This window comes from Neofelis nebulosa, chromosome X (assembly GCF_028018385.1).
Source record: "Neofelis nebulosa isolate mNeoNeb1 chromosome X, mNeoNeb1.pri, whole genome shotgun sequence".
NCBI lineage: Eukaryota > Metazoa > Chordata > Mammalia > Carnivora > Felidae > Neofelis > Neofelis nebulosa.
Window position 1 is genome coordinate 20,521,511 of NC_080800.1, and position 27,748 is coordinate 20,549,258.

General features: G+C 45.7%; 1 long non-coding RNA gene across 4 annotated transcripts in view; it reads left to right on the forward strand.

Moving 5' to 3' along the window:
• Nucleotides 1-27,748, forward strand: part of LOC131502261 (uncharacterized) — a 138,363-nt gene that overhangs the window by 62,716 nt on the left and 47,899 nt on the right. The window contains exon 1 of one of the 4 annotated variants that reach the window (XR_009256993.1): nucleotides 4,987-5,232. The exons of 1 other annotated variant lie outside the window; for it this stretch is intronic. This is a non-coding gene — a long non-coding RNA (uncharacterized LOC131502261). Of the gene's footprint in view, nucleotides 1-4,986; nucleotides 5,233-27,748 lie in introns of those variants that run through there. 2 more of the 4 variants (XR_009256988.1, XR_009256990.1) reach the window with 2 other exon arrangements.

Below are 27,748 nucleotides of genomic sequence, written 5' to 3' on the forward strand. Positions count from 1 at the left end.
ACTTGAACCGTGTGGGGGTTAGGGGCGCCGGTTCCCCACGAAGTCAAAAATCTGTGTGTAGCTTTTGCGTAACCAAAAACTTAATCCCTAATAGCCTACTGTTGACCAAACACCTCACCGATCACTTAAACAGTCGAGTAATATATTTTGTACGTTATATGCGTTATAGACTGTATTCTTACAATAAAGTAAGTAGAAAAAATCAAATGTTAAGGCAATTATTAGGAAGAGAAAATATTGTGTGGCATGTATCAAGTAAAATCTGCATATAAGTGGGCCCATAAGTTCAAACCCGTGTTGTTCAAGGTTGAACATTTTGCAGGGAGACACCAACTGAACTTGTGTTTGAGCAATGTGATGCTCCCCTCCTGGACAAGCAAATAAATTCAGCTTTGTGTCATATCACCATTTGGTGGCCTTTATTTCCTTGTAAAAATACTTCCCTAGGCTGCAACTTCAGCCAAGTTCCCTTTTGAGGATATTAACTGGCTGTGTGTTGTGAAGGACCTTTACGTTGATTTGAGTATCTTGAGAGCTTGGAGGCTCTTCCCTACCCCAGGTCAAATTCATCATCTTAGTCTGAAATTAGGTCACGCAGGTTCTGTCTTTATGAGGTCAGGGCCCATCACAGGCCATGGTTGTGTGAAAGTAGGTGGCCTCAGAATGCACAGGGAGCAGAGAAGATGGCACAGGAGATGGTCATCCAGGAAAATCCAGGTGAGGCTAGTATAGCAGGACATGTCTGGCAGTTGGGGCCTCTGTCACAGGAAGAACTTTGGCAACAGAATTCTATTTTTTGAGGCTATCTGCAAGTGCAGGGAGGAGTCTGGTTAGGTCACCGCTGTCCAGTAGAAGTATAATTTGGGCCTGATATATAATTTGAAATTTTCTAGTAGTCACATTTTAATATGTAAACAGGAGAAATTGCCCTTAATAATTAATTTTACTTGATAGATTGAAAAGGTTATCATTTCTACATGTAATTAATAATATACTTAATGAGATATTTTACATTGTTTCATTTTTACTAAATCTTCAAAATCCAGACAGTTAAAGCCTTTCTCAAGTCAGATGCTAGATTTTCACCAAAAATACTTGATCTGTACTTAGATTTTACGGTTGAAAATGTAGATTCACCTTCCAAATATACTTAGAAGTTTTCCAATAATTGGGTCAAGGACCAGTTATTAAATTTAAATTAGTAAAAAAAAATACTTCCTCAGTCTCACTAGCCACGTTTCACGTGGTCAGTTGCCACATCTACCTATGGTGCCAATTGGGTAGGGCAGTTCTAAATTTTTTTTTTTTTTACCGTTTATTTATTTTTGAGACAGAGAGAGACAGAGCATGAACGGGGGAGGGTCAGAGAGAGGGAGACACAGCATGTGAAACAGGCTCCAGGCTCTGAGCAGTCAGCACAGACCCCGATGCGGTTTAAAATTTTTTTTTAATTTTTTTTAATGTTTATTTATTTTTGAGAGAGACAGAGACAAAATGTGAGTGGGTTAGGAGTAGAGAGAGAGACACACACAGAATCCGAAGCAGGCTCCAGGCTCTGAGATGTCAGCACAGGGCCTGACGCGGGGCTCGAACTCACGGACCGCGAGATCGTGATCTGAGCCGAAGCCAGACGCTCAACCGACTGAGCCACCCAGGCGCCCCGGGTAGGGCAGTTCTAGAGGGAGAAACAGCAGAGCAGATCGTAGAGACTAAGCCTCAGGCATGAACTGGCACCAGTGCTGGAGAAGAGGCAGGAACCAACCATTGGAGCACATGGTTGGAGGGCAGTGACCATTGCTGACTGTGTGTTCTGCCAGAGCTCCCAGAAACGCTCAGGGCTTCTGGTCACCTGGACCTGTAGCCTCGGGGAGAGAACAAGCGACCCCAGCCCTGGGGCAGGGTGGGGTAGCAGAGACCCGGAAAACGGGTCAGCTCTTTCCCAGGGTCTGCCCTGCCAGATTCAAAATGCTAATGAAGGGGGCTGAAACCCTCCCAGCAGTTTATACTCACCCATCCCACCTCTGCCCCTAGAGATCTTGGAACCTTTGGGAATTCGAGGCAGGAGACCCACCCCCTGCCGTTTCACTCTTCTTCCCTGTCCATTTTCTTGATCTCTTGCTCCTCAGCATGGATGAAGTCAGAGCAACCATGACTTGGTAATTGTGGGAGCTGGGGTGATGGGTACATGGAGGCTCACCATATTATTCTCACTACTTTGGCATATATTTGTTTTTTTTAAACTTTTTTTTTTTAACATTTATTTATTTTTGAGAGACAGAGCGCAAGCAGGGGTGGGGCTGAAAGAGGAAGATACAGAATCGGAGGCAGGCTCCAGGCTCGGAGCTGTCAGCACAGAGCCCTGAGATCATGACCTGAGCCGAAGTCGAAAGCTTAACCGTCTGAGCCACTCAGGCGCCCCTACTTTGGCATATGTTTGTGATTGGCTATATATATCCATTTGAACAGTCAAGTTCCTGATGTTCCCACAGCCCCATTACACACCTTGCCCCATCCCAACCCTCGTCTTGTGCCAAAGTCCTGCCAGGCCTGGCCCTCGGCTTGCCCTTCCTTCTTTCCCGCTTCACTCTCATAAGCCGCAGGAAGCAAAGGGTGTGCGAGTTAATTGTTAAATTCAGTTCAACAAGTTCCTCATTAGGGACAAATTACCCGAGTTTGAAATCTGCTAATTTTCCAATCAGAGTGAGTGTTTGCACTTGTGATTTGGAAATAATTACCATATGGTAAAAGCAAAACCTATGTGGGGATGAAAGTAAAGGTGAGGGAGGACGGTGGCTTATTCGGGCTTCTTCCCCGGTAACTCGAGTTAGCATATGCAGATTAGCTGCGGTGCCTCTGCGCTTCGGATGGGAAGGCTCACCTGTGGCACTGTTTTGCAAAAGCTGTTTACTTCATGTGCTAATGCTCCTGAAAGGTGACCTTGGCCTTGACGGGAGAGCGGTGTGGCCTTTAGAGGGCTGAATTGGTTCTGGAAAGAGAAGAGCCTTTTGAATTTAGCTCTTTCATCTAAAAATACATCTATACTTTTGCTTTCATTTGTCATCAGTCTAAAGCTTCTGCTTGAGTTACAGATGGAAACATTTCCTTGAGGGTGGAAGTGGTGGGTCTAAATGTCCTTTGGGTGATTTTGCAATGGATTGTATTGAGGGACAGCACATCTGAAAGCATTTGAAGAACTGTGGGGTAAGAATTGCTGGAGAATACCACCATGCTCTGAAGTGTAGAAATCTGGCCCATCAACTTTCAGTACTTTGGCCCAGTCCCAATTACTAATCTACTTCTCCATTAGCAGTTCAGGGCATTTGGAACCCTGTGGTAAAGAATAGACAAGGTTTCAGGTAAGGTACAAGCCAGTGCGGAAACATTCCTGCTGAGGGTTTGCTTTTCGAATTTGGAGCCCAGAAGAGCTTGTCTCCCCTGAGAAGGCAGCGACCCTGCCCCTTTCTGGTAACGGGAATTGTACAAGTTCTCAGGTTTCCCTTTTCACTTCAGCTGACAGGAAACTCAAAACCAAATGTGAAGCTGGAACCACCACGTTTACATTTATGGTTAGCTCTTCAGCATTCCCTTGCTCTTTAAAATTTTTTTTCTTTCTTTCTATTTTAGTAGTTCTTTTTACCTTTTTTCATAGACTGCTTCAAATCTTTTGTCAAAGGAAACTGGGAAACTAATGCCTCCCGACCATGGCAAACAAATATATAAATACATAGTAGCTTCTCTTTGTTTACATACCCTGCCTCTAATCTTTGAATAACGTTGCCCATTAGCTATTATTATCCCCCGAGGACTGAAGAAACTGAGGGTCAGATAGGCCTGGCCTGAAGCAGTACAAGTAGTAAGTGGCACAGTTGCTATTTTCCGTGTCCTTCTAAATCCATGCCTGTGCCTGGGTGCATGTAACTGATGTGTCGACAGGTCTCAACTCAGTGGTGGACTGTATACATGTAACTCTTGTTTTTTTCCAATCACTGCTTTCAACTGTGTGGCACCAAGCCTCTTTTCCCATTCTTTAATGACACCTTGGGCATATCTCATAACTTGGAGGGTTATCTTGGTTGGTAAAGCTGGCCAATCCCAATCCCAATATTATATCTTCTGGTTTTAGGGTCAGAGAGAGAAGGGAGACAGAGAACTCCTGTGGATATGGTCCTTTTCCAGGTCTGATGCCATGATCTTGTGAGGTGCCCTGCAGGTCGGCGGGTTGGGGTGGGGGGGGGGTCTCTGCCTTGGAGGCCGTGCTGTTTTTCGTCTGGGTTCCTCCTTCCCCAGGGCATCCCTCAGCTTTGCCTGCTGATTCCCACGCCCTTCTGCCGGTTCTGTCTCCCATCTCCTGGACAGCCCTCTACGTGCTGTGCTCCTCCACATGGAGCTTTGGGAACTGCTAAGGTCCGTTTCCCAGCTTTGAAGGCTGGGAGTGATGGTCCCATTTTCTTTCCAGGCACGTTACGCCTCAGTACTTTTGGAGCTTCTGACGTTTAGATGTTTCTTGACCACCAGGGGGCACCAGACTCCAGGTTCACGCACAACACATCAGTGAGCGTGTTTGTTAAGCCCGGGCAAAAATTCCCTCGCCCAGAGCTCCCAGGGCCGCAGAGTGGGCCTGCGGGTCTGTGCAGCTCAGCGAGGGTCCAGGCAGGAAACCGGGTGCCAACCTGCCTGTCCTGCAGACCTTCCCACTGCCCTCGAGCAGCTCTCTCAGGGCTGTCCCTTACCTGTCTCTCGGCTTGGGAGAGCAGGAGGGCACCGGTACATCTCCTCTCCCCTGGAAAAAGCAAGCAGCCTCTCACCAGGAACACTCAGCTCCCCTCCCTGCCCTCCCCGGCCCTGTCGTGTCGACATAGGTTGGTGGGTGGCGAGTGGGGGGTGGAGGTCGCAGGGAGCCGTAATGGGGGCCAGCTGTTTCATTTCTCGGTCCTTTTGTCTGAGAGCACGCGTCTGCTGGGTTGGAAGGCTGGAGCCCCTCCTCAGCATGTAGGCGCACCTGATGCTTCCTGATCGCAGCGTTGGGCTTTAGCAGCTCTGGCACCACCGGACAAGTCCTGCTGCACGCACGCCCACACACGCACGCACACGTACGCGCCTGCACGCACCCACAGCTTCCCAGCCGCCTTTTGTCGTCTCGATCCAGGGTCTCTGGCTTTGCCGTCCCAGTTTCCAATGGGAATTGGCAGAGGTCTATAGCTGGTGGGACAGTTTTTCGAAGGAATGTTTGGGGTGAGTTTTCTAAAGTGTTTGAGACTTGAGTGAGAAGTCCGTGGCGAAGGCGGCGGGGGGGGGGGGGGCGGGGGCAGCTCGGGAAGCTTTCGCCCTCCACCCCTATTACCGCTATGGGGGGCATTCTTTGATATGAAAAAGATGTTCTGGAAGAGTTGTGAAGTGGTACGCAAAAATAGCTTCACAGCAAATCCCTTCATGCCCCGCCCCCACCCAGCAGGCTTACTCTTGGGTTCTAAGCAGCTCTTCACAGAAGTGTTGGAGCTTCTGTGCTAGAGGTGGAGGGGGAAGCGGGTGATTCTAAGAAGTGGTATTTGGGGCTATGCATCTTCTTTACACTCTGAGAAACCAGAGTTATTTTGAAATTACTATTTTTGGCGTTGTTTGGAGAGTGTGGCATTTGAAGGTGCGATTATGGGGGCCTATGGTCATCGGTACTGATGAGGTCTAGGGTAAAACCACAGGAGTGGCCTCCTGGTGCAGGTGGTGAACACAATCACTGGAACAGAGAAGGTCAAGGGAACCAGGGGCCAGACTATTGGCAGGCTCATCTATCTACGTGGCTGGAAATCACCAAGAACTCTTACAGTGTAGTGATGAGCCAGACCCTAGAATCTTCAAGGTGTGCAGGGATGTTGTTGACTTCCCGCAGTGGGGAAGAAGAATGGTTTGGTTTTAGGGGTCAGTTAGACCCAAGATATCCCTTAATACTGGTTGTGGGAGACTTCTTCAGTGTCATCTTTTAAATACTGAGAGCATGCTTACACGCAAGGCCTTTTGCTTCATACTTGGCGGAGTCAGGCACCTGTTCCATCTGCAGTGGGATTAAAGGTTACTCAGGGAGGGGCGCCTGGGTGGCGCAGTCGGTTAAGCGTCCGACTTCAGCCAGGTCACGATCTCGCGGTCGGTGAGTTCGAGCCCCGCGTCAGGCTCTGGGCTGATGGCTCGGAGCCTGGAGCCTGTTTCCGATTCTGTGTCTCCCTCTCTCTCTGCCCCTCCCCCGTTCATGCTCTGTCTCTCTCTGTCCCAAAAATAAATAAAAAACGTTGAAAAAAAAATTAAAAAAAAAAAAAAGGTTACTCAGGGAAAACAGTTGGTAACTACATGCGGTGATCGATGTTAACTAGACTCACCGCGGTAATCATTTTGCAGTGTATACACATGTCAGATCATTATGTTGTGCACCTAAGAGGAACGTTATGGGTTCTATTTTACCACACATAGCAACCGACTCTGATATCCACGTATCTTAAGAGATAGGTTTCTCTACAAATAACACTCTAAAGGACAGCTTTATAGTAACAGAAAACAAAACAGGATCATGGCCTTTACTCACACCACCATCCTGGCCAGGACGGTGGGACAGAGACTTGAGTAAATGTTCCGGTTCTAAGTTTATGACATGGCACTGGCTTTGTGCCACACAATAGCGTCTGCCTCTCTGTACCTGTAGGAAGGCAACATTTTTTTCTGAGATTTTTCACCAGCAGTTGGGGTGGCAGTTTTAAGATTAAGCATTACAAGTCCAAGAAGCTTAAATCTTAAAATAGAAAAAAGAAAAAGGTCATAGAGAAGTTTAACAAATTAAATATGAAATGGATAACAGGTTGGACCACATGAAATTGGTGATGTTCGACCACTTTTGCCCAATTAAAATGGCAGTTTCATATGATTCAGTTGAGGATCTACAGTTTCAGTCTTGAATGCCCGGTGAGAAATAGGAAGTTAATTTGGTAGGTACTGGGGAGCCACCCCTGGAGGGAAATGCTATGATTGGAGCTGGTTTAACACAGTTGGTCCGGCAGGAATGTGAAGGAGGGACTGGAGGGGGAGAGACTGGATTAAACCTGACTTTCATACCCATTGACTTGAAAGATACCTCTACCTTTGCATCCATAGTACCAAACGATTGAGAAGCTAAATTTGCCCCAACCTTCTAAGTTAAAGATGGAGAGTTTAAATGTCTCCCCAGAGATAGGCTTCCGTGGGTGGGCGGGCTGTGAGAATGGTTTTTTATGCTCCAGTAGATCCAAATCTTGGCAAACTGTTCTACCAACTTGATTAAAACAACAATAACAACGACAGCAACACTCTCTTACCTACATCAAGGGGGAAAGGAGGCATCTTCGAACCCATGGCTCTCCATGATGGCTTTCCCATCGCACAGAGCCCACGCGGCCTGCTGAGACACCCTTCCTGAAATGAATTCTCTTGAGAAACGTAGATTTATATCTGCAGATAATACTGTGGATGGAATTTTCAATTTTTAATACTTTTTCGAGGATAAGGCAGACTGACAAAGGAATAAAATCCCAAGAGAATAAAATCACAGGGTTTTTTGGGCAAGCTTCCAAGTCACAGAATAGGCAAAATAGCAGGGACTACTCTTCACCGTTTCTCAAACTTTGGTGTGCATCCAGAATCACTGGAGGCCTTGTTAGAACACGGACCGCTGAGCCTCACCCTCTGGATTTCTGATTCAGTAGACCCGAGTGGGTGGGGCTCGAGAACGTGCACCTCTAACATGTTCTCAGCTGAGGCTGATGCTTCTGGTCCTGGGACCACGCTTCGAGAATGCTGCTGTACTCTGACTGAGGAAAGGTCTGAATGTGCCTGAGGGAGGGGGGCGCTGCTTCCGGAGAAAGAAAGAGAAGCATGAAAGGTTAAAAAAGAAAAAAAGAAGGATAGAATACTCAGGTAACTGCTGTCATCCAGATACGTCTGCGTGAGTCAGCCCTGAGAATTAGCATTTCTAGAAAGTTCTCAGATGCTGCCGCTGCTTCTGGGCCAGGGACCACCCACACTTTGAGAACCACAGTCTGTGTGCCAGTTACATGGCAGCCCTCGAGGGTGACTGCCCCATTTTCAGATTTAAACTTGAGCTATTTTTAGAGGAGCCCCTTCAAAAATTTGGGCAGATTCTCTCTGGCAGGTTCTCTGAGACTGTTTCCCAGTCTCAATACCTTTTCTTAGTGAAGTGGGTAGCAGAGACAGAGAAGGACCCCGGGGGAGGGTGGAGGAGGCAGAGAGCAATATGATCACCTAATAATCTCTTCCCAGAGACCCATTGGTTCCCAAATCGCCAGATCTCCAAAGCTAAATATATATCCGTGTGAGTATTTTAAGCAATAGAGAAAATAGGAGAATATCAAAGGTGATGGTCTAGATACAATGCTATTAAGATTTGTTTTTAAGCCTGCTGGTTGTTTGTTACATTAAAACCTGCTGAAAGGGAAAAACCGTGATCATTACTCTTTGACCTGGACATTCTTGGAAACAGAAGGGGCCTGGGTTTTACAAGAATCAGTCTGCCTTCTGGAACACCATTTACTTTATAAAAACACCATGTGTGTTTTCTTTGCTATTCCTGGGGAACGAGTGCCAATTTCCAAATCCTTTCCTCTAGTTAAAAATGATGTTATCAAATATCTACTTAATAAGTAACTGTAAAATAATATGTTATTACATCAGGAATGAGCTTGGAGACCTCAAGATGCCAGAGACGAGCTAGTTATGGCAGAGAGTGAGGGCCAGAGTGAATGGAGATATAAAGGCACCTCCATTTGATCACATCTTGAAATTATAGGGTTGTGGGGAAAATATTATCAAGTGTTCCTGAGAACTGGCAGTATTCTAGTTGCTATATATATATTTTTTTGATTTGTTTTTGAAGCAAAGCTTAAGTATAGTCATAAGGAAAGACTCTGGGTCTTTTTTTTTTTTCATTTCCTATGATGACTTTAATATGGTAGTCATTCATTGAGGGGATTAAGGGATTAAGTAATGAAGGGGGTAGGGTTTGCCTTAAAATCAACAGCATAGGGGCGCCTGTGTGGCTCGCTCAGTTAAGGGTCTGACTCTTGACTGCAGCTCAGGTTATGATCTCACCATTCATGAGATCGAGCCCCGGGTTGGGCTCTGTGCTGACCGTGCAGAGCCTGCTGGGACTCTCTCTCCCTCTCTCTGCCTCTTCCCTGTTTGTGTGTGTGTGTCTCTCTCTTTCTCAAAACAAATAAGTGAACACTTAAAAAAAGTTTTAAATAAATCAGTAGCATGACCCATAGTACCATTTCTCCCTGTTGCAGTCCTAGTACATAGGACCATGCCCCAAATCCAGAATGATCCTTGACTAAGTTAGGCTTTCTGGACTACTGCTTTCCATCTCACCTCGCAAGAAGATGGATTCAGTTGCAGAGAAATAAGTATGAGTATAGGAATGATAGTACAAGTTTGTCTTTTTAGTCATCAGTTATATTGATTTTCTCAGCCATATTTCTCTGAAAATTGTCTCCAGAAGAACATCAGCCAGGTGCCCTTTCTGGTCAGTATAATGTCAAATCTGCTTCCTCTGGTCATGGGTAGAGACCCTTTCAATCAGACTTTCCATTGGAGGAGTCAAGGTCAATATCACTGAGAATCTGTAAAGTAGGGTTGCCAGATTTAGCAAATAAAAACACAGGACACCCAATTAAATTCGAATTGCAGGTATATAATCAATAATTTTTTAGTATAACTCTGTCCCACATGTGGCTCTTCAAATTTAAATTAATCACAATTAAATAAAATGTAAAATGTAATCGCCCAGTTTCACTGGCCATGTTATCAAATGCTGCACGTGGCTAGTGGCTACTGTATTGGACGGTGCAGATTAGCACACTTTACGGAACATCTCCAGCACCAAAGAAAGTTCTGTTGGACAGTGCTGCTCTGAGTGAGCCGGGACGATGTTCCAGGAGGCTGCTCCTCAGGCAGATGGTGTCTGGTAGCGGGCCCTCGACATCCCATCTCTTCCTCCTTTACGAACAAAAGTGAAGGTGATCCCCGAAGACCAGAGGGAAAGGGATAGCCCAACCTTGCGCCCGTTAGTGGGGGTGATCACTCAGTACCCGGGCAGAACCAGTTAAATTCTCGGCCTAGCATTGCTCCCGAGAAAAACGGATCCTTCCGATAACAGAGCACTTACCAAGTCTACGTGGGATTTTGTCGTCGCAGTAACTCTGGGTGGTGAGCAGGCCTGGGAGAGAAACGACAACGGGAAGGTGAAACCCACGGCAGAAGGAATTGTCTCCTGCTGCAGTGCAGGTGTCCCACGCTTGGGCAGGCATCACAATCCGCCCCCGACCAGGGCTTGCTTCTTCAGATGCAAATTGCTGGGCCCCGCCCCCAAAGTTCCTGATTCAGTTGGTCTGGGCTAGGGCCTAAGAATTTGCATTTCTCACAAATCCCCGGGTCAAAAATGCCAGTCCAGGGACCGCACTTTGTAGACCACTGCTATGGCGTCATGGTCCTACCCCAGCCTAGTGCTACAGTCAGTCAAGGCTTTTCGTTTCTCTGACTTGGCAGACTCCTCGCTCTTTTAGGGCCACCGTGACAAGCTACATCTCTTCGCTCATTTGGATCATTATCACTTTTATCCTTTGAGCGGCTTTTATCCATCTGCTGGTTTGATAATAAATCAGAGTGAAAGCAACACCAGCCGAGTCCAAGTTGATGCTCTTCTCCGTCTTTGCTGTGGCCCTAGTGTGCCCAGATTGTGGTCTGGCCACGCTCACTGGGTAGATCTTTTTTATTTTTTTATTTTTTTTTTAAATTTTTTTTTCAACGTTTTTTATTTATTTTTGGGACAGAGAGAGACAGAGCATGAACGGGGGAGGGGCAGAGAGAGAGGGAGACACAGAATCGGAAACAGGCTCCAGGCTCCGAGCCATCAGCCCAGAGCCTGACGCGGGGCTCGAACTCACAGACCGCGAGATCGTGACCTGGCTGAAGTCGGACGCTTAACCGACTGTGCCACCCAGGCGCCCCATAGGTAGATCTTTTAAGTGTTCATTTATGTACCCACAAACTAAGCATCAGAAAGGGAAAAAGGAGATAACTGGCCCCGGGTCACAGAGCTAGTGAGAGGTGGAACCGGGATGCGAAGATTTCCAACCTCAGCTTTGGTACTAACAATGCCTGGAGATTTGTGAAAGTGTTCTGAGGTTGGTGACTTTTTTTTAAATGATAATGGAGTCTGTTATAATTTCAACCATAGAGGCCTTAGATGTGGACTAGGTGTTTGGGGCAGTTTGTGGAGATCATCTGGACCTGTTTTGGCATCAGTCCCTTGGTTGCTTTATCACCCAGCTGACTACTTAGCCTTACGGTTGGTGGTGTTCACCATTTTACAGCTTTCAGTTATTTTCATTCACTTGTGTAATTTATCATCACGATGGATTATGGGTTAAAGAGAGGAGGCATTATGAATATGATTTAGAATAGAGTGAGCTACTGAACTCTACACTTAAAAATGGATAAGATGGTGGGGTGCCTGGGTGGCTCAGTCAGTTGAGTGTCCGACTCCGGCTCAGGTCATGATCTCACAGCTTGTGAGTTCGAGGCCTGTGTCGGGCTCTGTGCTGACAGCTTGGAGCCTGGAGCCTGCTTAGGATTCTGTATCTCCCTCCCTCTCTCTCTGCCCCTCCCGTGTTCGTGCTCTGTCTCTGTCTCTCAAAAATAAATAAACGTTAAAAAAAATTTTTTTAAATGGTTAAGGGGTGCCTGGGTGGCTCAGTCACTTGGGCACTTGGGCATCCAACTTTGGCTCAGGTCATGATCTCTCTCAGTTTGTGAGTTCAAGCCCCGTGTCGGGCTCTGTGCTGACAGCTCAGAGCCTGGAGCCTGCTTCACATTCTGTGTCTCCCTCTCTCTCTGCCCTCCCCAATCGTGCTCTCTCTCTCTCTCAAAGATAAATAATAAACATTAAAAATATATAAAAAATGGTTAAGATGGTAAAAAACAAATAGAACGATCTAATGAGGGACGTAAAAATGATAGTTCTCAATTGTGACCTCAGACCTATAAGGTATATTCATATTATCATTTCTTAATACATCAAGATATCTCTAGCTCTTCTAAACAAAAGTTAAAAGGAGAAATTTGTATCTGATTTTCCTTTTCTTTTATTGGGAATAAAATTATCCAAACCCACAGTGTGTTATTTCTGGAGAAGTACTTGCAAATAGCAGCCAGAAAGTGCTCATGACTCCTCTTTTAGAAACAAACCATGAAAATTACAATAATAAAGTAATTGATTTTTTTAAAGTGCAAAATTCAAGAATTCCAAATACCAGCTCATGGAAGCTGTTTGGAGGGCAGTTACACACAGTTAAATATCAATCTAGATATTAATACACATTTGGTCCCCAAACACAATATTGATATGTCATTTTGAATTTATAGCTAAACCATGCTCTTTCCTGTATACTGAATTGAAAATAAGTAGCATCCCCCGCTTGCTAAATGGGGGAAAGTCAAACTTTGTCCTCATGTATTACGAGTATTATTAAAGGATATATTAAAATAGAAATTATAATACAATCTTTAATAGTATTCAGATCTAAATTCATTTTTAAATTGCTTCCTGTTATATATCATGCTAAAATAACACAGTGATCTAGCATTTTCCTGGAGGCTGTGGGATTACACGTTTCTTTCTTTTTTTTTTTTTTTAGTTTATTTTTTGAGAGAGAGACAGCAGGGAAGGGGCAGAGAGAGAGGGAGAGAGAATCCCAAGCAGGCTCCATGTTGTCAGCACAGAGCCCGACATGGGGCTCGAACTCACGAACTGTGACATCATGAGTCGTGAAATCACGAGCTCCAGAGTCGAATGCTTAACTGACTGAGCCACCCAGGTGCCCTGAGATTACAAATTTCTGTGAATACACTTTATAAGGATCGATACTGGAAGTATGGGATGACCTCTTTGGAGAGAGTAAGGTCGGTTGGTGTGTGTCTGTTTTCTGTTAGGGCTTTTATGCTAACATCATTTCTAGTGCAAGTAACAGAAATCTAAATCAAGCCAGTTTAAGCAAAAAGAGGGGTTTATTGGCTCAGGAAACTGGCATGTCCAGAAAGTAGAGCTTGTCTCAAGGGCTGGAAGACGTCAAATATATCAGAAGGCTGGGACGCCTGGGTGGCTCAGTTGGTTAGGCGGCAGACTCTCGATTTCGCCTCAGGTCGTGATCTCACAGTTGGTGAGTTTGAGCCCCGCATCGGGCTCTGCACTGACAGCACAGAGCCTGCTTGGGATTGTCTCTCTCCCTCTCTCTGCCCCTCCCTTGCTCGTGTGGGCTGTCTCTTGTACGCGCTTTCTCTCTCTCTCAAATACTGAGAACAAACTGAGGGTCGATGGGGGGTGGAGAAGGCAGGAAAGTGGGTGATGGGCATCGAGGAGGGCACCTGTTGGGATGAGCCCTGGGTGTTGTATGGAAACCAATTTGGCAATAAATTATATTAAAAATAATAAAAACAGGTGCTAGAAGGAAAGAAAAAAAGCCTCTTCACATTCCTGTGTCCTTTGAGGGCCAGGGACTCAGGGGCAGGTGGGTACCGGCAAACAAAATGGGATGTGCCTGAATGTGCCTGATACACGTTTCCCCACGTGCAGAAGCAAGGCTACAGCCGTGACCTTGTCTGGGAGTCAGACGGGCCAGGAGAGAGGTTCCCCTCACCCGCATCCTCCAGCCCACGTCCTAGGCAGCATGTTAGCCTTCCTGCGAATCCGGGCAGACGTGAATGGGATTTGAGTAGCAATGTGTAGGAGTCTAGAGAAGCTGGCAAAAGAGAACTAATTTTATTTAGACTTCAAGAGAAAAATCGGCTGTGCCAGCCTCTGAAGTAGCACTCACTCTCCTCTCCAGCAGGACTTTCGACAGTGATGGCGATGCTCTGTATCTGTGCTAGTCCATTCTGGTAGCCACTAGCCACAAATGGCTGTCGAGCACGTGAAATGTGGCTAATGGGACCGAGGACATGACATTTTAATTTAATTCAATCTTAATTTAAATTTAAGTAGCCACGCGTGGCTACAAGCCGCCAACTTAGACAACACAACAATGTCTGCCAAATTATCTTGACTCGCGGCAGAGGACTAGGAGATTTATATAGGGTTAGGTCCTGCTTGTCATCGTGAAGTTAGTCCAGCATATGGGGTTGAGACAAGATCGATCCATATAAAATGCATGGGGAGCAAGACAGGTCAAAGTTAGCCAAACAAATGAACACATGAATAAGTGCAGTGTGATCAGAGGAGGGAGGGATCCAGGTCAGCCACAGATAGGAGAACTAGACTGTCTGGATTGATTGCTAGTTCTGGCACTTTCTGGTTGTGTGATTCTGGACAAGTCGGTTACTATCTGTGTGCTCACTTTCTTTATCATGAAACGGAAATGATAAAATTGCCAATTTTCTGGGTTGCTGTGAGGATGAAATGACATACTATTCGTGGAGTGTTTCAAACAGTATCTGGGATACAGTAAGTGCTAATTAAGTCTTAGCTGTTACCAAAGGGGACAAGAGATGACAGAGGAGGGAAAAGGGCACCAGCTTTCATGATCTCCATGCACGCAGGCACCTTCTTTATTTTTATTTATATAAAATTTTTTAATGTTTATTTATCTTAGAGAGAGAGAGAGAGAGAGAGAGAGAGACAGAGTACGAGTGGGGGAGGGGCAGAGAGAGAGGGAGACACAGAATCCGAAGCAGGCTCCAGGCTCTGAGCTGTCAGCACAGAGCCCGATGCGGGGCTCAAACTCATGGACTGCGAGATCATGACCTGCGTGGATGTCGGACGCTTAACCAACTGAGGCACTCAGGTGCCCCTGTGGGCACCTTCTTTAAATGTAACTGAGACCCCTTGTGAACAAGTTGGTACTGAGCAGAAATGTTATTTATGGTGTCATTAGCTATTTGCATTCAAAATTTAATCCCAGTGTAGTTAACATACAGTATCGTATTAGTTTTAGGTGTGCGATATAGTGACTCAACAATTCTGTACGTTGCTCAGTGCTCACTGTGACAAGTTCACTGTTAATCCCCATCACCTGTTTTACCCATCCGCCCCCACCCACTTCCCCTCTGGCAGCCGCCAGTGTGTTCTCTGTAGTTAAGGGTCTCTTTTTTCATTTGTCTCTTTTTTCTTTGTTTCTTCAGTTCCACAGAGGAGTGAAATCATGGTTATCTGTCTTTCTTTGACTGACTTACTTCACTTAGCTTTATACTTTCTAGATCCATCTATGTTATTGCAGATGGCAACATTTCATTGTTTTATGGCTGAATAATATTCTATTCTATCTCCATACCACATCGTCTTTATCCACTCATCTCTCGATGGACGCTTGGGCTGCTTCCATAATTTGGCTCTTGCAAATAATGCTGCAATAAACATAGGAGTGCCTATATCTTCTTGAATTAGTGTTTTCGTATTCTTTGGGTAAATACTCAGTAGTGGAATTACTGGATCATGTGGTAATTACATTTTTATTTTTTGAGGACTCTCCATACTGTTTTCCAGGGTGGCTGCACCAGCTTGCATTCCCACCAACAGTGCACAGGGATTCCTTTTTTCTCCACTTCTTAGCCAACCCTCGTTGTTTCTTGTTGATTTTAGCCATTCTGACAGGTGTGAGGTGATAGCTCATTGTGGTTTTGATTTGCATTTCCCCGATGATGAGAGATATTGAGCATCTTTTCATGTGTCTGTCGGCCATCTCGATGTCTTCTTTGGTGAAATGTCTGTCCGTGTCTTCTGCTCATTTTTAATTGGATTATTTTGTTTTTTTGTGTGTTGAGTTATATAAGTTCTTGATATAGTTTAGATACTAACCCTTTATCAGATACATCATTTGGAAATATCTTCCCCCGTTCTGTAGGTTGTCTTTTTGGTTTTGTTGGTTGTTTCCTTTGCTGGGCAGAAGCTTTTTATCTTCATGAAGTCCCAATAGTTCATTTTTGCTTTTGATTCCCTTGCCTCGGGAGACATATCTAGAAAAACATTGCCATGGCTGATGTCAGAGAAATTACCATCTGTGTTCCCTTCTAGGATTTTTATGGCTTCAGGCCTCACATTTAGGTCTTTCATCCGTTTTAAGTTTATTTTTGTGGGTGGTGTGAGAAAGTGGTTCAATTTCATTCTTTTGCATGTTGCTGTCCAGTTTTCCCAACACCATTTGTTGTAGAGACTGTGCTTTTCCCATTACATCTTCTTGCCTCCTCTGTCGAAGATTAATTGACCATATAATCGTGGGTTTATTTCTGGCCTCCCTATCTTGTTCCATTGATCTATGGGTCTGTTTTTGTGCCGGTACCATACTGTTTTGGTTACTACAGCTTTGTTGTTTATCTTGATATCTGGGGTTATGATACCTCGAGTTACGTTCTCTTTCTTTTTTTAATTTTTTTTCCAACGTTTTTAATTTATTTTTGGGACAGAGAGAGACAGAGCATGAACGGGGGAGGGGCAGAGAGAGAGGGAGACACAGAAGCGGAAACAGGCTCCAGGCTCCGAGCCATCAGCCCAGAGCCTGACGCGGGGCTCGAACTCACGGACCGCGAGATCGTGACCTGGTTGAAGTCGGACGCTTAACCGACTGTGCCACCCAGGTGCCCCCGTTCTCTTTCATCCTAAGCAAGGGGTGATCTTGAGTGAAGTCCTAGCCTCAGAGGAGCTCAGAGGGTAGGTTACACCCCACGAGTTTATCCCAGATGCAAGTAAATCACCTGTGCTTTCAGAAGCCCACACCTGGTAGTCATTGGCTAAGCTCTACTTCGGGGAACCTAAAACCCCAGGCACGTCTGCCCTCCGCACGATGGGCAAAGCACTGTCGGAAGCCAGGAGAGCACGCCGGAACAGTGAAAGGGATGGACTGTTTGGAGGAAGCACCTCCTGTTGTCCACTGAGTGCTATGGCTTTTGCTGAACAAGGGTGAGATATTAAGTCTTTGGGGGTAAACCGATGATGCTGATTGCTGTCTGCTCGCACCTCTGAGCGGCGGATCTCAAACTTCGGACTGTAAAAGGTCCCTTGAGAAATTGTTTCAAATGTAGATTCCCGGACCTCATCTGCAGACATTCTGATTCAGTTGATAGTGCCCAGGCAAGTTCATTTTCAACATGTTCCCCAGGCAATTCAGGTGCAGGGCTCCTTGGGAACCACTGCTTAGGGGCTGGTGGAGGCTGGCAAGAGGGTAGTGAGGGGGAGTGGTCAGGCTGGTCTGTAGGCAGGGTCCCCGGGAGCACTTAATCAGTGCAATCAGGTGTCCACTCAGGAACAGCCATGGACAAACACGGAAACCACTACACAAGACCCCCTTCCTGAGGAGGCGCAGAGTGAGATGGCTAGTCGAGGATTGGGGAAGCTGCACAACAATTGCCCTGACTGGTCATTATGTGAGCCTCGAGGGAAGGGGTGATGTGATTTACATAAGTACAATTAGCAGGTGTCTTAAGCTGAGTTCCCCTCGAAGCCCTGAGACTAGGACTCAGGTGCAAGCGGTTTACCTGGGAGGTGGTGCCGGGAAGCCACAGCAGGGAAGTGGCGAGGAGCCCCCAATACAGGGTCAGTGATTGGTGTCCGTGAGCAGGTGGCCACTGTGCGCCACCGGGCGCTGGGGACATCTGCTGGGGACTTCTGGGAGACTGTGTTGCACGTATCTCTGAACTGACCCACTTGGTAGTGAGAAGCTGGGGTCTTTTGCCGTGAAGTCCCTTTTCTCCGTAGTTGAGGGCTGCCCCTTGGAACTGCTGGCCCCTAGATTTGTGGCGAACACCCTCTGCAGCGGACGAGCCCAGGCGGAGTGATGGACGCTGGCAATGAGAAGCCACCTGCAAGTGCGGGCCTGGTGAGTGCTGAGTCAATCAGGCAGGACACCAAACGTGTCTGCGGTGGGGGCGGGGGGCTGGGAAGTGGTCGTCTCACTGTAAGGAGGGGCCCTCACACTCAGTCGCCTGCCACCTGCAGAGTCGCTCTTAGATGGCCCTGCTCCCGTGCAGCCAGGGGGCGGGCTTTGTGCGCGGCGCTGCTCGGTCCCTCCGCTGCAGGCCCTGCTGCCTTCAGTGGGCCTGCTCAGCCTGGCAGGATTTCCAGGCTGACCTCAGCCAGGGAACTGTCAGAGGTCCGGTCCTCCGGCGCATCAGATTCCGGGACCCTTGGGCTGGTGGTGCTCAGAAACTAGTGTCCCCAAGGTAAGGAGGCAAGAGCTTCCCCCCCAGCCCCTTGCTGTGTACATTTTCTGTTCACTCTATCGATGGACCTTGGAGCGCCACCCGGTCCTCAGAAGATGCATCCCTGCCCCTACTGTGCCGGGCTGAGCTCACGGGGAAAGCTGTGAGGTGCAGTCAGCATTTGTGGAGTTCCTTCTGGAACTGCCTTTTCTATCCATTTCTTCCTAGCGTCATCTCTGGTCTTGATCCTTCACCACTGTCTCTTTTGTTTACCTCTCATTACCTTATGGTGCTGATGAAGGCGGGCCCCCTGGTCCACACCGGATCCACCGATCCTTGTCGTCAGTGAGGCGTGATAGGAAACAGGAGAAAATGACAAGGACAATTGGACTTAGTCAAGAAAGGGATCCCCAGGCACGTCCCCAAAGTTTAGGGAAGAAGACTTGTAAAAATGTTAAAGATACGTGGGCATGAGCTCCTGGCCAGAAAGTCCAAGAGATAGAGATGAGCAAGAGAAAATGGGTGCCAAAAAACCTGCTCACGATACTTACCCACAGAGGAAGCTGGAGAAGAGAGAAAATGGGCTGATCTCAGGAACCCATCCAGGCTGCAGAGAGGGCCCTTCTGTAGCCTTCATTTTAAAAGGCTATGTACAAAAACAGAAACCTGGCATCAATAAAGGATAAGCACAAAGCATGCCATAAACGTATCAGAAATCAAAAGACTAGAATAAGCTCAGACTTGAGAATGACACTAATGTGGCCATAAAAAGGCTTTTATGCTATATTTGAGCCAGAAATAAAACGAGGAAAGGATAGGTCCTCTTGGGGCGAGTGAAATGGTAAAAACAAGTGGCGGGGAGAAAGAACCATACGGCTCCTGGTTTGTTTCCCCCTTTATTATTGTTTACTAACGGGAGCGCTCTTGAAACTGGAAAGGGTAAAAGGCTCTTGGTTAAACCAGAGGTAGGTGCACAAATAGAAAAGAGTCACTGCGTGTTTGGAACAAGTTCAGGTCAGGCAGTCTGTAGGTGGAAGGGGCTGTTACGGAGGGTGGTGCATTCGGTTTTGTACGTAAAGTTTTCAAAGAACGTTTGTCTCAAAAAAAAGGAGAGGGCACCTGAGAAACGGTGGATCTGAAAACCATGGCAAATGAAAGCTGTTGGTGCCAGGTGGCTTTAGCCAGGAAATGGGGGAGGGTTGGAAGAAGCACATTCATGCTAGCACCACATGTGTGAAGGGATGCCATTTAGGAAAAACTAGACTGTGCTATGGTAGGGTAGAGAGTGGAATTAAGCCCAGTGGGTTGACATTCCGTATTAAAACTTCGAAATGTTTAGGGGCACCTGGGTGGCTCAGTCGGTTAAGCGTCTGACTTTGGCTCAGGTCATCATCTCGCCGTTCCCGAGTTCGAGCCTCGCACTGGGCTCTTTGCTGACAGCTCAGAGCCTGTTTCGGATTCTGTGTGTGTGTGTGTGTGTGTGTGTGTGTGTGTGTGTGTGTGTGTGTGTGTCTTTCTCTCTCTGTCCCTCCCTCACTCACACTCTGTCTCCCTCTCTCTCTCAAAACTAAACAAACATTAAAAAATTAAAAAAAACCCAACTTCCAAATGTCTAGAAGCAATTACCATTGAACATCTGCCTCAAAGCAATGATGTCTCCACAACAGTAAAGTCCAAAGTGAGAGTAACTGAATTTGTCAACACTGTTGTAGACAGAAGTTTCTTTAAAAAAAAAATTTTTTTAACGTTTATTTATTTTTGAGACAGGGAGAGACAGAGCATGGACCGGGGAGGGTCAGAGAGAGGGAGACACAGAATCCAAAGCAGGCTCCAGGCTCTGAGCCATCAGCCCAGAGCCCGACACGGGGCTCGAACTCACAGACCGCGAGATCGTGACCTGAGCCGGTCAGCCGCCTAACCGATTGAGCCACCCAGGCTCCCCCAGAAGTTTCTTAATAAAACTATGGGTCCCCTCTACAGGAAAATGCCCATATGTGCCAACACACCACTTTCTATGTTCAACTTCGAGGAGTTCACTGCCCCTAAAGCAGGATCATGCTCCTCGGGTTAAGAAGACCACAACTCAAAGGATTCTTCTATTTCTAAAATGTAGTGATTCAAAGTCCTTTCCCTAGAAGCTACATTTTCGCAGATCTCTCCCAGGTAGCCTTTTGTAAATATGTTCATGGCTTCAGACAAAAAAAAAAAAAAAAAAGAATGGAGTGCTAATTTCATGAAACCAGCTGATTATTCAGGCCAACCCAAGATTTTCTGTTTCCTAAATGCCTGATTTCCACCTTGAGGCAGAACTTTCTCTCAACACCTGTGTGTTTGACACTTAACATAGACGATCCATTGCCAAGTCCCAAAGGTTCAACTTTTTTTTTTTTTATTTTTTTATTTTTGGGACAGAGAGAGACAGAGCATGAACGGGGGAGGGTCAGAGAGAGAGGGAGACACAGAATCGGAAACAGGCTCCAGGCTCCGAGCCATCGGCCCAGAGCCTGACGCGGGGCTCGAACTCACGGACCGCGAGATCGTGACCTGGCTGAAGTCGGACGCTTAACCGACTGCGCCACCCAGGCGCCCCAGGTTCAACTTTTTAAATCAGGAAAGGACCGATTCCAAATTGTTTGCCTCTTGATTTCATCTCTGTCAGCGTCAGGTCAAAGCAATGTTGTAATACGTAGAAGCACCACCAGATGGCACTCTTGGGAAAGTCTTGCTTCCAGGCTGGTTTCTTCGGTCTGACGTCTGTTCTAAACATAGCCTGGTAAAATGCTTGGGGAAGAGGGGAGAGGATCTGTTAGGGGGGACGAAAAACACCAATGACAGGACAGCCCTTGCGCTTGCCTGAGTTTTGGTATACAGAGGCAAGCCTTGATTACTTTTTTCTACTTCTTAATGATTAGCTTTTAGAGGCTGATGCATAGATTTATGTAATACGTAATCATTTCTTTCATACACATACATACGTTTTCTGCCTCTTCTGATGCTCCATTTGACTTAAAAGCTGCTCATCATTTGGGGGAAGAACCTGTTCCTCTTTTGGATTATAAACTTGCACATTCATTCTCTTATTGCGTCTGTTCCCTACTTCAATTCCAGTAAGAATATTGAGTTTGCACGGAAGCATCGCAAAAGGCCTTTCTGGGAAGGGAATAGCTTGGTTAGATCAGCTCTCTCTGCTGTGAGCACGAGGCCAACTGGAAAGATCAAAGAGAAAGGAGAGGGCAGAAGGCTTGCGTGGAAAGCAGGATTATCCCTGAAACTGACATAGCTGTTCCATCTTCTGTCTTGCTCTTTCCAAATTTTTCTTAAAAAATCATTAAAAAAAAACATGCTCATGCAACCTTAGGTCTTATGTTTCCCTTTCTTACTTTACTCCTTGGTGTGGTGTTTGCTGCCACTTGATAAGCTTACTTAAGTGAGAGAATGATGGCCATTTTAATACAGTTATCTTTGTTGAGAAAGGACCGTCCATTGGTTTGTGGTCTTGAGCAGGCAGCTAGCAGAAATAAGAAGCTCAGAACAGATGCCGTGTTTCTTTGGGGCATGGCTTTGGCCAGCCCTCCTTTCTGTTTTGTACCTGCAAGTGGAAAATCACCACTTTAATGAGCCACATACCCTGTGGGAAAAAAAATGTTTGAAATTACCCAGTAGAGGAAAACCTTCTTTCCAAGATCTGTGAGAGGTAGTGCAGAACCCCACCAAGTTCAAAATGGGAGATTCTTTTCTTCTAACATTTTATTTCAAAGATAATTCTGCTAGAAACCTGGCTTTCTGAGCAAAGAGGCATGAACAGAATCCCAAAATGGTTCAGCTAGGGCAAAGCAGGCATATCATCATTTAGAAGGCGTCTTTCCTGGCCTGGCTCTGCTGGGTGTTACGGGGAACGCAGAGATTAAAGAGACACTGTTCCTCTCCTCTAGGAGCTTCCAACCTAGTGGGAAAGACAAACATACAGAGACCCTATGTTATGCCTGGAATTATACTTGAGTGCCAAAAGCAAAATAAAAATAAAGTACAGCTCTGGCTGGCTGGGCAGGGCTGCAGCAACTGAAAAATCTAAAATGCACACTGTTAGCAAAGTCAAATTGTCCTTTGTCCTTGAAATGTGAGTAACTGGCTGGATGTGGGCTATTTTTCTTCTTTTTTAGACTTTACTGTTCTATGTAAAATTTCTAAAATAAGCATGTTTAGGTGGGTTTTTTTTTTTGCCCTCACTATAAAAGCAAGTGGGAGTCTGAAGAGGAAAATGTATACTTATTATTTTTTATTTTTTGCAATACTCTTAGTATGTTAACAAAAGCAAACACTTATTTGGTGGTTACTATGGTGCCGGGTACTCTTCTAAGTGCTTTTATATATTAACTTGTTTAATTCTCCCAGCCACCCTATAAGAGAGGGACTCTTATTAAACCCACTTTATAGAGGAAGTAATTGAGGCACAGAGAAATTAAGTAGCTTGCCTGGCTTACATCAGGATTTAAGTGGCTGAGCAGGCTGGCTCTAGAGATTGAGCCACCTAATTTAGTGGACATTATGGAGGAAGAGTTTTCCTCCTAGATTAATTTCTCAAGTAACTGAAGCTTGTCATTCTGTCTCAGGATTGGGCCAGAGAGTGATCCATTCCTGAAGCAGGATGGCACAGGAAAGGAGATGCTAGGATTGGAAAGTCAAATGCAAATGGCTCAGTTACTTGGAGGAATCTCCAAGCAGAGACCAGAGTTTCCAGCTCTTTCCTGCCGAAAGAGTTCTGGGCAGTAGTGATTTCTTCTCTAGGAAAGCTGCTGACCCTGGGGAGATAACATGAGGAAGGAGTTGCCGCAGGTGAGTAGAAGACCCTGCAGAAAGGCATCGGGGTTTGGGTTTGGGTTGAGATCAGAGTCACGTAATAGGGCCTGGGGTTAAAGAGCCGGGCAGAGTTTGCTGTTTGGATTACCTTTAGGGGTTTGGGTAACGATTTGAGTTAGGGTTTCTGGTCAGTATTAGAGGTTGGGAGTTAGGGTTAGCTGTTAGGAGTTAGAGTAAGGTGTAGGGTTAGAGATTAGGATTGGGAGTTATGGTTCGTGTTAGAGTCAGGGAAAGCAGTCAACATCCAGCTCTTTTGAGGCTGAAAGCTCTCACCGCTTGCTGGGTCTGAGAGAAGACATGAAAATCTGGGAGGGTGATTCTCAAGAGCAAAGCAAGACCCCAAACCCAGGGGAACCTCAGGATTACAGCCTACTAGATGGGGTCTCCTGTATAAGCAGAGCCTGGGCACAAGGCGAAGTCCAGGAACCATAACCAGGATGTGCCCACAGTCAGGTGACCTGCTACAATGGCCACCTTGCAGGATGGGCCCTGGGAACTGAGGGCAGGGTTGAGCTGCAGAGTGAGGTCCAGGGTAAGTTTCTGTGATTTAATTTTTCATAATGACTGTGTTTAACAACTGACCTGCCAAATTCCTGAAAATTTAACAGTCGGCCCTTGCAGGCTGGTGTGTCTGCTATAGCACGCCAGTGGTCTGACCTCCTATCCAATTCTTCGTATACTCACCACAGCTGTCTGTACGTCATGGAAGCTTCTAGTCACACTCGAATATCCAGGAGAAATTGGGTTCTTCGACGTCACCCATTTAGAAGGGAAACAGCTAGGAGTATGTCAGTCACCACGTTCTAGTTACGGGCATTGTAGAAACAGGTGTCCTACAGTTTAGTTTGAAAACAAGGATGCAGATGGATAAAGATGTGTGAGGTATATAGAATATGGAGCATTACTCAACCGTAGAAAAGAATGGAATCTTGCCATTTGCAATGACGTGGGTGGCGCTAGAGAGTATTATGCTAAGCGAAATAAGTCGGAGATAAATCCAACATGATTTCGCTCTTAGGTGGAATTTAATGAATAAAACAGATGAACATGGTGGGGTGGAAAGAGAGGCAAACCAGAAAACAGGTGAATAACTATGGAGAACCAAGTGAGGGTTGCTGGAGGCGAGGTGGGAGGGGGGAATGGGTTAAATAGATGCTAGGTATTAAGAAGGGCACTTGTGATGAGCACCGGGTGCTGTATGTAAGTGACGAATCGCTAAATTCTACTCGTGATACTAATATGACACTGTATGTTAATTAACTGGAATTTAAATAAAAACTTGAAAAAGAAAAAAAAATTCTAAAAGGAAGCAGAGGGGCCCCTGGGTGGCTCGGTCAGTTAAGTGTTTGACTCTTGATTTCAGCCCAGATCGTGATCTAACGGTTTTGTGTGATTGAGCTCTGCTTTGGGCTCTGCACTGACGGTACGGAGCTTGCTTGGGATTCTCTCTCTGTCGCTGCCCCTCCCCAGCTCACTCTCTGTCTCTGTCTCTGTCTCTCTCTCTCTCTGTCTCTCTCTCTCAAAACAAATGAATAAACTTAAAAAAAAAAAAAAAAAGGAAGCCGAGAGGGGCGCCTGGGTGGCTCAGTCAATTGAGCATCTGACTCTTGATTTCGGCTTGGGTCGACCTCAGGGTCGTGAGTTCGAGCCCTGTGTTGGGCTTCACACTGGGATGAAGCCTACTTAAGAAAAAAAAAAGAAAAAGAAAAAGGAAGCAGAGAAATATCCTTAATATTGATCTGTATGTAAATGCATGGGCCTTTTGGCTATGAAGATGATACTCTAGAACAAGTATTTTATCTCCTCACGGTGGAGGATGCAGGCTGAAACCTTCCCACGCCCCACTAAATACTTACTGCCAGCTGCTGCCTGTGCCTGCGTGTCCTCATATATCATTCAGCTATTGCCACGATTACGATGTATAATAAAGCACCCCAAAACTCTTCCTCATGCATCTGCAGATTGGCTTATCCAGGCCAGTGATGACTGGGTGTGAATTTAAGATGCAGTTTGAGTCTAGGTCTATTCCAGGTGTTCCTCATCCTCTTTGAACTAGCATGTAGACCTGGGCCGTGTTCTGCTCACAATAATGGCAGAAACACAGGAGAACAAGCCCAACCACACAGGGGCATTTCAGCCTCATTTGCGTTACATTTGCAAACATCCCATTGGCCAAAGCACGCCACATGGCCAAATCCAGTATCAACGGGATGGGGAAATACTCTGCTTCTAGTGAGAGGAATTACAGAGCCTCAAGACAAAGAGTATGATGTGGGAAAGAGTGAAGAATTGAGGACAATAACTGCCATACCACATGTTTACTAAATGGAATCACCCAGGGATCAACTTTTGACCCTGAACTCATTCTTCAAATCTGTTGGCCTAACAAGCCTTGGACTATATAGACAGAGAAGGAAGATAATTGCTATTTTAATATACAATACCATGGAAGATATCATCCCTCAAATCTGGTATCTTAGAGCAAACCTCTTCCAGCTTTTTTAGGCTGTACCCTACACATCTGGGAATGTGTGGGAGTAGGCCCTTCCTCATGTCTCCATCATTGGTCATCTGTTCACTGGTCTGGCCAGTTTTTCTGCCCATTTCCCTTGCCATACACCTGTCATCGATCTTTTTCCACCCATGATGGCCACCCCCTCCTCCATGTTATGGGGTGACAGAGACTATCTACTTGACCAAACTTGAATCACTTTCTTCCAGGTTCTTTTTTTGACTAGGCCTTGGCCTTAGGCTTGGTCCTTGGCCTGGTTAGTCAAGTTGTAGCAAGAATCCTGCTGAGTCAATTTACCTAAAACCCGAATCCTTGGTATCTGATCATCCTTGATCTCTGGTCAGATTTCTCAATCTATACTCTTGATATCTTCTTTTATGATCCTTGCCTGCCTTCAGCAAGAATCCTGTTGAGTTGGTCTAGCTAAAATCCTGCCAGCCTTGATGTATCCTCTTAGTAATTTTCCATTCACTGACCTCGCCTTGCTTCTTGGCTATAAATCTCAACTTATCCTTATTGTATTTGGAGTTGAGCCCAATCTGTCTCCTCTCCTGCAAAACCCCCATTGCAATAGGCCCCTTCTTGAGCAACCTTCCTTACCATCTCCAACAAGTGTCCAAATACTTTTTTCTTAACAGGGGTGAAGGAAGAAAGCAGGAAATTCTAGGTGCTGCAGTGTCACGGTACAGTGGGCACCCAAATGCTTGGACGACTTGGGTCTGAAATCCATACTTTTTGCTAATTAGTCATATGAATTTGGAGGAAGCTTTTGTGAATTTCAGTTCCCTCATTCGTGGAGTGAGATAATTCTACATATCTCACAGGATGTTGTGTGGTTTAAATGATCAACATTGTTAATACTTAAAATGATGCCTAGCACATGGAAGGCACTTAATAAATGTTTTTAGTTGGAAGACAACGTCACCATTTGTCACACATCACAATGGCACAACATACGTTGGATACATTTTCAAATCCAGATTATAACTTCAAAACCTGTAGAGGTACATTAGACTGAAGCTATTTTCCAGAAAAATGTCCATTGTCTTTCCTGAAGGTCTAAGGCATAAGTCAGTGTCAAGATGACCTTGAACTGCCCTGTGAAGAACTCGTAACTGGTTTTTCTGCACCTGGAGGATATGCAAGGGTTTTTTCATCCCTATCCTGGTGCTCAGCCTCTACATCTTTCTTCCTGTCCACAGCTGGGTTATGTGACTCTACCCATAACACACACACACACACACACACACACACACACACACACCCCTTTTCTACATATGGCTATATCTTCCAAAATGGAAAACATTCTCACCTAAGCCCAGGCAAGGAATTCTGGGAGGTTATGACCTTTAAGGCTTAGAATGACTCCTCACTGACAAATCTGAAATGAACCCATCGTCCACTGCCTTGAAGTGTAATTGTGCCTTTTTTTTTTTTTGGTATTTTTATTTAATTTATTTTTTTAATTTATTTTTTTAATCTACATCCAAGTTAGCGTATAGTGCAGCAGTGATTTCAGGAGTAGATTCCTTAGTGCCCCTTACCCATTTAGCCCGTCTCCTCTCCCCCAACCCCTCCAGTAACCCTCTGTTTGTTCTCCATATTTATGAGTTTTCTGTTTTGTCCCCCTCCCTGTTTTTATATTATTTTTGTTTCCCTTCCTTATGTTCATCTGTTTTGTGTCTTAAAGTCCTCCTGTGAGTGAAGTCATATGATATTTGTCTTTCTCTGACTGACTAATTTCGCTTAGCATAATACCCTCTAGTTCCAGCCACGTAGTTACAAATGGCAAGATTTCATTCTTTTTGATTGCTGAGTAATACTCCATTGTATATATATACCACATCTTCTTTATCCATTCATCCATCGATGGACATTTGGGCTCTTCTCATACATTGGCTATTGTTGATAGTGCTGCTCTAAACATTGGGGTGCCTGTGCCCCTTCGAAACAGCACACCTGTATCCCTTGGATAAATACCTAGTGGTGGCATTGCTGGGTGGTAGGGTAGTTGTATTTTTAATTTTTTGAGGAACCTCCACACTGTTTTCCAGAGTGGCTGCACCAGTTTGCATTCCCACCAGCAGTGTAAAAGAGATCCTCTTTCTCTGCATCCTCTCCAACATCTGTTGTTGCCTGAGTTGTTAATGTTAGCCGTTCTAACAG